Source organism: Elephantulus edwardii, unplaced genomic scaffold, assembly GCF_000299155.1.
Source record: "Elephantulus edwardii isolate Elephantulus edwardi_28Jun2011 unplaced genomic scaffold, EleEdw1.0 scaffold00177, whole genome shotgun sequence".
NCBI lineage: Eukaryota > Metazoa > Chordata > Mammalia > Macroscelidea > Macroscelididae > Elephantulus > Elephantulus edwardii.
In genome coordinates this window covers 1,319,563-1,329,678 of record NW_006399927.1, presented here as the reverse complement: position 1 = coordinate 1,329,678, position 10,116 = coordinate 1,319,563, and the positions used below count along the sequence as shown (strand labels likewise).

The 10,116-nt window shown below is 43.3% G+C and overlaps 1 protein-coding gene and 1 pseudogene across 2 annotated transcripts in view; both read left to right on the top strand.

Moving 5' to 3' along the window:
• Positions 1–10,116, top strand: part of MITF (microphthalmia-associated transcription factor) — a 407,075-nt gene that overhangs the window by 77,113 nt on the left and 319,846 nt on the right. The gene's annotated exons all lie outside the window — the stretch shown is intronic.
• LOC102843462 lies at positions 7,560–8,117 on the top strand (annotated as a pseudogene).

Sequence of the window (10,116 nt, the reverse complement as noted above, 5' to 3'; positions counted from 1 at the left end):
GGGGGCGGGGCTTGGGTGCTGCTGGGGGTTTATGCAGCAGCACCCTGTGTGTTAAGGGTCATACAGGTGTGGGTTGCAGGGGGCTCACACAGTGTGGGGTAGTCTTCGTTCCTCTGGGGTCTCACAGTCTTCGCTCCTCTGGAGTTCCGTGGTAGGTGGCTAGCTGTTGTTCTTCCCGGGTCTCTTCCAGGCCCCTCTCGCGGTGGAACCCCGTCTGGCAGCGGCGTTCTCCCGTCTGGCGGCGGCGCTCTCACTGGCATGCGTCGCTCTCGCTCCACATTACTCTCTTGTACCTAGATTGTGCATGTGATTAATGTGCTCACAGTTAACGAAAAGATCAGTGGTTCTTGTCTACTCAGAGGCATCTTGGAAGAAAGACCAGGGAATAGCCTTTAGTCATTGGAAGCTTAGGATGCCCAGTCAGCCTCTGGGAACTAGAGTCAGTGTGACAGCAGCTGGCCTGGTATCCAGAGCACATGCAGCATGCTGCTTGGTGTTAGAGAGGAGACCGTGCATGGACAAAATACCTCTTTCGTGTTCCTTCCTTTCCAGCAGCAGTCACAATTACGGTGCTAGTCCAGTAGGATTCATGCATGTGGATAGACAGTCTGTGTTCCAGGTGTGAGGACAATGCTCATTTGGAAGCAGAGACCTGGTGCTCTCTGCTGGTGGATTATGGGGATGTTCATGGGCCAGGAATTATACTGTGTTTGGATGCTTCCTGCCTCTCTGTTCATTTAAACCACATAACATTGCAAACAATATGGTAGACTCATCTTTCTAATAATCCTGCTTATTGTTAACTAATAGTTCATATTGGACAAGTGGGAAAGAAAATGAAGGAGCTTTATTTGATCACATCATACTTCCATCTGCATTGGCAGCCTTTGTTAAAATGCAGAGTTGAGCTGTACTTCTCAAATCTAAGTGTTTCTTCCCTGCTCCCTAGGGGCTATCATATACTTTACTTATTTGTAAAGCTTTGACAAAGGGTGACTTGAAATAGCTCAGAATTTGTTTTCTATTTGTCTAAAAATGGTGTTTCACACAAAGGCTCATCTGTGTCAGAACTAGTGACACATTAGAAATACAAACTTGTGAGTTTTAGGACTCCTACTCTCCGGATTAACAATCTCCGTTATGCAGATGACACAACCTTGCTTGCTGAAACTGAGGAGGACCTCATGCACTTGCTGTGAAGGGTCAAGGACTGCAGCCTTCAGTATGGACTAAGGCTCAAAGTCAAGAAGACAAAGATTCTCGCCACTGGACCAATTGGCAGCGTCAGGATGGATGATGAAGAGATTGAGAGTGTTCACAGCTTCAGTTTGCTCGGCTCCACAGTTAACACTTTTGGTACCAGCAGTCAGGAAATCAAAAAGTGTATCGCGATGGGAAAGTCTGCCGTTAGGGACCTCTCAAAGGTACTCAGGAGCAACAGTGTCTCTCTGGAGACTAAGGTGTGCCTGATACAGGTCATGGTATTTGCAATCGCTTGTTATGCATCAGAGAATTGGACAATGACTAGGGAGGACAGAAGGAGAGTGGATGCTTTTGAGCTGTGGTGCTGGAGAAGGGTACTGAATGTACCATGGACTGCCAGGAAAACAAACAGATTTATCTTGGAGAGGATTAAACCAAGCTGCTCCTTGGAGGCAAGGATTCTGGGGCTTCGTCTGACATACTTTGGACATGTTGCCAGGAGGGACGGGTCCTTGGAGAGGGACATCATGCTTGGGAGGGTGGAGGGACGGCGCAGGAGGGGAAGACCCTCTATGAGATGGATTGATTCTGTGACTGGGGTAATCGGGATGGGTGTGTCAGAGGCGGTACATTTGGCGCAGGATAGAGCAGGGTTTAGAGCTGTTGTGCATAGGGTCGCTATGAGTCGGAAACGACTCGATGGCACATAACAACAACAACTCTCTGGATTCTGGAGTTCTTCTGTTTTGGAGGAAGTGCATCCAGACTGCTCCTTACAGGCATAGATGGTGAAATGCAAGGATGGTGCCTCGTTCACTTCGGGCATGTTGTCAGAAGGAGCCCTGGAAAAAGACATCATGCTTGGAAAGGAAAGGTGGTTGGTTGTTGATGTGTGCCGTGCAATAGGAACCAACTCATAAGTGACCTTCCTGCAGGTTTTCGGAGGCAGTACATTGCATAGAAGGAGATTGCCCATCTTTCTTCTGGGAGCAGCCAGTGAATTCGAACCTTGTGCCTTTGGGTTGGCAGCACAAAGTAAGGGACAGTGAAAGAGAGGAAGAGTATCAATGAAATGGACTGACACAGTGACAAGCAAAGGGCTCATGAGGAGGGCACAGGGCAGGACGAAGTTCTGATCTCTTGTGCTGGGTTACTGAGTTGTAGTCTTCTCAAGGGCACTTAATGAGACCTCTGGTAACGGTTCCTAGGCTGCATGTTTCCAGCAGTTGGTATCCACCAGCAACTCAGCTGGATAGGTAAGCAGTCCCTTCTTGCTGAGATTTACAGCCCCAAAAACCTGATGGAGGGTGGCTTGGATTCAGAGCCGACTAAATGTTAGTGAACTTGAGGAACAGACCCAGTGGCAGTGAACTTGAGTTGCGCTTCATCTAAGAACTGTGAGTTGGGCATATATGAGCTTAAGGATAGGGATTTAACTTAATTTAATGTTCTCTTTTTTCTTCCTGTCTCTCCTTCTCATTATCCTCAAAATATGTTAAAAGTATTTTAAGGGTTCATCTTAATGGGTTATGTTTACATTGTTGACAAGAGGTCTTTGCTCCTCTTTCTCTTGGGCTTGGATCAGGCGACAGCCAGGTTCTATCGCTCAGCCATGGCCAAAATCAAAGCTCGGGACCTTTGGACCATCGCGGAAAGAAGAAGGAGGAGCTGTTAAAACAGCTGGAAGATCTGAAGGTGGAGCTTTCCCAGCTGCTTGTCGCTGAAGTGACAGGCGGTGCAGCTTCTAAGCTCTCCAAAATCCGAGTTGTCCGAAAATCCATTGCCCATGTTCTCACTGTTATTAACCAGACTCAGAAGGAGAACCTCAGATAATACTATAAGGGCAAGAAGTACAAACCCCTGAATCTGCGGCCCAAGAAAACACGTGCCATGCGCCGAAGGCTCAATAAGCACGAGGAGAACCTGAAGACCAAGAAGCAGCAGCGAAAAGAGTGCCTGTACCCACTGCGGAAATCGCAGTCAAGGCCTGAACTTAAATAAAGAAAACACAAAACTAAAAAAAAAAAAAAAAAGAAGTCTTAGTGGGATAAAGGTTAGCTTTTTGGGTTGTTTTTTTAAGTATACTCTGTTCTCCACACTGACTCTTCCCAAATGACCAGGCCATGCTGTTTGCTTTTCTCAGAATGAACTCTGGTGTTCTTTCCTGGTGGGTGTTACAGTCCATGCTTTTCAGCATCTCCCTCCTGGTTCCTCCTTACTGTAAATCCCAGAATTGAACATAAGTGTTTTCAAAGTTTGTAGAACAATTTTTTCCCCCCGAGGGATCTGTAGAAGGGGTGAATCAGAATTCTTTGAGAAAACATTTTGTGTAGTCTCCCAATGTAGAAAACAGATATAAGAGATTATAATGACTTTTGAAAATAGGAAATTATTAACTAAAATTGTACCTAACAGGCACATTCCTCTCCTTCCTTCCCATTTGCCAGAGAAGCTGAACGAGCAAAGTACTTTTGATTTGATAGTTTGACTGCCTCTTAGTTGTGTTGTGGTGACTTGCGTGTTCCTGGAATGCCCCAGCATTTCAAATACCAACATGGTCACCCATGATCGACAGTTTTTAACAGTCTTCTACATTAAAACAGTCAGGTAGAAAGGCCAAGTGATCTACGTAGAAAAAAAAAAGTTGCCAGTGGTGACTCTTTAGAACTCATTCTGTCGCACTCATTGCTGTCAAGTCAGAACTGACTCATAGCCCAGCCTCCAGTGGGTTTTCTATGCTATAAATTGTACAGGAAAGTATGGCTTCTCTTTTTTCAAAGGGATAACTGGGGGATTTGAGCACCAGGAAAGTGTAGCTGTCAGTTTAGTAGCGTAGCTCCCAGTGGGCATGGTCAACAGAGCTTCCTATGGAACACAGGCTCTTATCTCATTGATGTTTAGTTAACCACCTTATAGCTGGCCCTCCAGTGGGTTTCCAAAGCTGTACATCACATAGGGGAAGATCTTTCTTTCCCTGGATGATTTGGTTAGTAGCCATCAGTGCTACCTGCATGGGTGGTATTGTATAAGAGAGTACTATTTCCTATAATCCTGGAAGATGAGCTCCCTTGGTTGGAAGGCACTCTAAATACACAGGATCTAAAGCAGTGGACTAGAGCAGACCAGTGATTGTGATGATCTGTTCTGTTGTGGCATCAACTGGAGATGACTGTTGGCAACTAACAAAAGGCAATTAGGAATTCCACATTCTTGAATGAAAACTCCTAAAGGTAATAACTCAGACAACAATTTTAGAGACAGATTCTTCTCTATAAAGGTTTCTTCACAGGAAACCCATAACCAAAATGTTACAAACATTGTGAATCAGTCCACTCTGATACACAGGGTTGCCATTAGACAGAGTCCCCTTGGCGGCATCTAGCTTGGAGCAATGATGAGTCAGCAGTGACGAACCTACCACACGGGCTGTGGAAGAGGGGGTCTGGTATCTCCTGGTGAAGGATCACAGCCATAAGAAACCTTGTGTACAGCCCTGTGGTTTTTTAAAATTTGTTTTTTAAGTTGAGAAACTGTTCTAGTGATTTCTTGAAAGTGTCAGGTCCAAGGAAGACTTTTTGTTTCATGAGCCATTCCCAAAGATGGACCTGGATTGTAGGCCCCCAGCACCTGATCCTTTGCTTTCTGCTTGTACTGGCTATTATAAGTGAGCTTGCTGTCTCTGTGAAGGTGCTGAAGTTGGATTTTTTTTTTAAACGGTACAAACTGATTGTCTTCCTACTGTGTCTTTTCCATGAAAACTTTGTAGTGGTGGTGAACACTTGGCTGCAGAGCTGCACTGATGGATGTGGCCCTGGGTATAGTCCAGGTTACCGTACTTGGGGCTGGAGCATTCCTCCGAAGGGCAGAGGCAGGGCACAGAGAGTAGAGCAGTGCGTCACGGCATGCTTGGGGGGAGCCAGGTCCTGAAATAACAGCAGCCACACAGAGCTGCAACAGCCACATAATAACAGTAGCTAGCCTTTATGGGTGCTTCTGGGTACCACCCTCTCTGAGTGATCAGTAGTTCACGTGTATTATCCTGTTTACATCAGCAGCTATCCCAGGAACCAAGGTAATGCTACCTTTCCTCTCAGCCTTACAGATAATTATCTCTCATGACTCGTTAAGAAGTAGAGGTGGGGCTTGAACTCAGATTTCTTGGACACTCACCTTTGTGCATTTAAGAACAGTATTTCCCTCTCTACAAGAAATGGCCATTGCTACTAATTTAGTTTTCTTAAACATTATTGCAACCAGTTTTTATTTGACTGAATCCAGTGACCCAAAGACTCTTTCTTTTCAAAAGCATCAGTTTTGATTGAGAGTGAAATAGAACCTGCAAGACTGAACATAGCAAGTGTTCAGTCTGAGTTCATTTTACAGAATGGCCAGGAGAAAATACATCTTGGAAGGTGAAAGGTTGCAAAGGCCAAACGAGAGGTCATAGACAGGTGGATGTAGATAAACTAGTGGGAGAGTAAATATCATTTAAGAACTGAGGGGGCTCAAGTTTCTGTTAGTGGTGAAGGGATGGGTGGGGAAAAGATGGCAGTGATATTTGAACAGTTTGATTAGCATGCTCAGTGCCCCTGAACTAAAAAAAATATGGGAGGGGTGTGTGTGTGTGTGTGTGTGTGTGTGTGTGTGTGTTATAAAGTCTGTTCTCAGGGATCTCCCCCAGTGTTAGTCTAGAGATTAAGGTGCACGTGATCCAAGCAATGGTCTTTACAGTTTCTTGCTATGCATGAGACAGCTGGACAGTGAATAAGGATGATAGCAGAAGAATCTATGCCTTTGAGTTGTGGTGCTGGAGAACAGTATTGAACATAGCATGACTTCCAAGAGAACAAACAGTTCTGTCTGGCAGAGGGTGATACCAGGCTGCTTTTTGGAGGGAAGGATTTTGAAGCTCCATCTTACATACTCTATGTATGTGACAAAGAGGGACCAGTCCTTGGAGAAGGACATCATGCTTGCAAATGTGGAGGGAAAGCACAGGAGAGGAAGACTCCAGCTGAGATGGATTGACACAGTAACTAGGGTAATGGAGGTAAGTGTGTCAGAGACAGTGAGATTGGCTCAGGATAGAGCAGATTTCACAGCTATTGTGCATAGGGTCTCTATGAGTCGCAGGTGGCTCAATGGGACATAAAAAATATATATACGACACCACCAAACCTCCCCCAGAGTCAGGCGTGTAACCAGTAGGAGCGGCGGCAGCGGCTGGACCGCCGTGGCGCCGGGAGCAGAGACCGGCAGCAAACGCGAGGCGTGCGGCGACGCTGGCTGCCAGGATCTGGAGACAGCGTAAGAGGTTTTGTTTTTTTTTTTAATTTAGTTTGTTTATTTTTCATTTCAATGAACATCTACAGAGACTTTGGAATTCCATTCATTCATTGTTGCACCCTTCTCCCCCCTTTGCTCCTCTCCTTGAAAAGCAAAAGAAAAACTCCCTCATTGGTACACAATCCCACCCCCCCGCAGCTCCCCAAACCCCACCCCCTACCCCCAAATATAATCCACTCTGCAACCCTCATTGCGTACTCCTACGATAAAAATAATGCCCTAAAATATAATACTTTTAGACTATTCTCTCCCCCATAGACTTCAATGCCGTAAACATATTTCATCCAGTTTTTCTCAGTCTTACCCCCATCCCAATGCCAACCTCATTCTACAACAGTGGCACCATATAGCATTTGTCCCTTTGTGACTGAGATACCTGACTCAACATAATGTCCTCCAGGGTCACCCATTTTGAATAATATTGCATGAGTTCCTTGTTTTTCAATGCAGCATAGTATTCCATTGTGCGAATATACCACAGCTTCTCTAGCCATTCGCTTGTTGATTCAGGGCACTTAGGTTGTTTCCAACTCCTTGCTATTGTAAACAAAGACGCGATAAACATGGGTATACATATATCTACTTGGATGTCATTTATGGTCTCTTTAGGGTATATTCCCAGTAGTGGAATTGCTGGGTCAAAGGTATCTTTATTTGCAACTTTTTGAGAAAGCGCCACAATGCTTTCCACAGTAGTTGCACCATTTTACACTCCCACCAACAGTGAATAAGGGTTCCAGTCTCTCCACAGCCTCACCAGCATTTGTTGCTTGCTGTTCTGTTAAATTTTGCTAGTCTTACTGGAGTGAGATGATATCTCATGGTTGTCTTGATTTGCATCTCTCTCAGGGCTAGGGATTTTGAACATTTCTTCATGTGCTTGTTGGCCATCTGAATGTCTTCCTTGGTGAAGTGGCTGTTCATATCCAGTGCCCATTTTTCAATTGGATTATTCTCCTTTATCTTGTTGTGGTGCTCGAGGTAAGAGGTTTTAACAAGAAGTTTGCACCATGCATGAATATAAGTTAGTCGTTCTTGGCTCAGGAGGTGTTGGAAAGTCTGCACTGACCATACAGTTTGTTCAAGGAATTTTTGTTGAAAAATATGATCCTACGATAGAAGATTCTTGTAGAAAGCAAGTTGAAGTAGATGCACAACAGTGTATGCTTGAAATCTTGGATACTGCAGGAACAGAACAATTTACAATAATGAGGGATTTGTACATGAAAAATGGGCAAGGATTTGCATTAGTTTATTCCATCACGGCACAGTCCACTTTTAATGATTTGCAAGACTTGAGCGAACAGATTCTTCGAGTTAAGGACACTGATGATGTTCCAATGATTCTGGTTGGTAATAAGAGTGACTTAGAAGATGAAAGAGTTGTGGGAAAGGAGCAAGGTCAGAATCTAGCACGACAGTGGAACAACTGTGCATTCTTAGAATCTTCTGCAAAGTAAAAAAAATAAATGTTAATGAGATCTTTTATGACCTAGTGCGGCAAATTAACTGAAAAAACTCCTGTGCCTGGGAAGGCTCGCAAAAAGTCATCATGTCAGCTGCTTTAATATACTGAATGCATTGTAGCACTGAGCCAGGTCTGAAGAACTGTTGCCCAATTCAACAGTGCCAGCATTCCAACTTTGTTAAACCTACAACATCTTAAATGGACTTTCCTGTGTTGATACCCTTTAAGAGGCGGATGAAAGCTGCTACATCAGTTTGCACATTCTGATCACTTTCCAGTATCACAAGAGAGATTTTTACTTCTATAGTAGTCCTAGAGTATGCATCTGGTAAAACCAGAGGCTACATCCAGTATTACTGCTTAAGAGACATTCTTCATCCACCAGTGTTGTACATGTATGAAAATGGTGTACTGTATACTTTAACACACCCCATCCTTTGTATTGGAGAATACAATAATGTAAATCCTAAAAGCACCACTATTTTAGCATAATAAACGAAAGTCCAAAGGAAAAAAAACAAAAAAACAACCCCACAAGTATATATATATAAAATCATGAAATATTTATATGTAATTGTGGCATATATATGTAAATTTTGAAATATATATAAATTGTGGTACGTACACACACACACACACACACAATATTACTGTGGAATATATATGTATAATGCACCACACATATCCAAAGAACTAGAGTTCAGAGGGTCTGTTGAGTGCTTATGAGTGCCTGTGCCATCGGTCACTCACTCATTGTTGTCCAGTTGGAACTGACTCATAGCTGACCATTCTAGCAGGTTTTTCATGGAGTAAATTGAGCAGAAAGCAACTTCCCATGTTGCTCCCTCAGAGCAATTAATGCACAACTTCTTATCCACTGGGTCACCTATTAGTGCCATAGGTAACTTTATTAATAAAAGGAAAAAGGAGTAAAATATGTTCGGGAAGCCATGTATTTTAATATCCATTTTGCAGATGATGGTAGTATAGTTAGGAAAAAGATGGCAGTGATGTTTGAACAGCACAATAAAAGCTGTACTCACCTGTGGCTGAGTACATTTTATGTGTGTTTTAAACCTTGTATAGATATCAACACTATGACGTAGATAATATTTTGACCTTTGTATTACAGATTAAGAAAGGTCATGCGCTCCTGTGGGGCAGGGCTGAGATCTTAACCAAAGCAGTCTATTCCAGGCACTGACTGGGTTATGGGCATTCATTTTTATTTCTCCTGGCTAATGGATACTGATTTTTCACTGTTCTGTATATTTGTATCTGCAGAAATTGTTAAGAAAGAAATGGAATGCATAAATATTGACATACTAGGCATTGGAGAGATGAGATGGACTGGCATGGGGCATTTTGAGTCAGATGATCATATGATATATTATTCTGGAGATGAAAAGGTGAGGGAAAATGGAGTTGCTTTCCTAGTGAAAAAAGAAATTTCTAGGTCCATCTTGAAGTACAACATTGTGAGTGATAGGATTATATCCATACACTTACAAGGAAGTTCAGTGAACACTACTATCATCCAGATATATGCACCAACAACCAGAGCCAAAGAAGAAGAAATAGATGATTTCTACCAACTCTTACAGGCAGAGATAGATCAAACATGCAATCAAGATGTATTGATAATAATGGGCGACTGGAACGCAAAAGTTGGGAACAGGGAAGAAGAATCAGTAGTTGGAAAACATGGACTTGGTGACAGAAATGAAGCTGTAGAGAGAATGATTGAATTTTGCACAATCAGTGACTTATTCATTGCAAATACGTTTATTAAGAGACATAAATGTAGATTAAAACATGGATTTCACCTGATGGTATGCATAGGAATCAGATCGATTACATCTGTGGAAAAAACTGCTGGAGAAGCTCAATATCAGCTGTGAAAACTAACTAGGCCAGGAGCTGATTGTGGAAGAGACCACCAACTACTCATATGCAAGTTCAAGCTGAAGCTGAGGAAAATTAAACCGAATCCACAGGAGCCAAACTATGACTTTAATTTCATCCCACCTGAATTTCAGAATCATCTCAAGAACAGATTTGAGGCCTTGAACACTAATGAGCGAAGACCAGATGAGTTG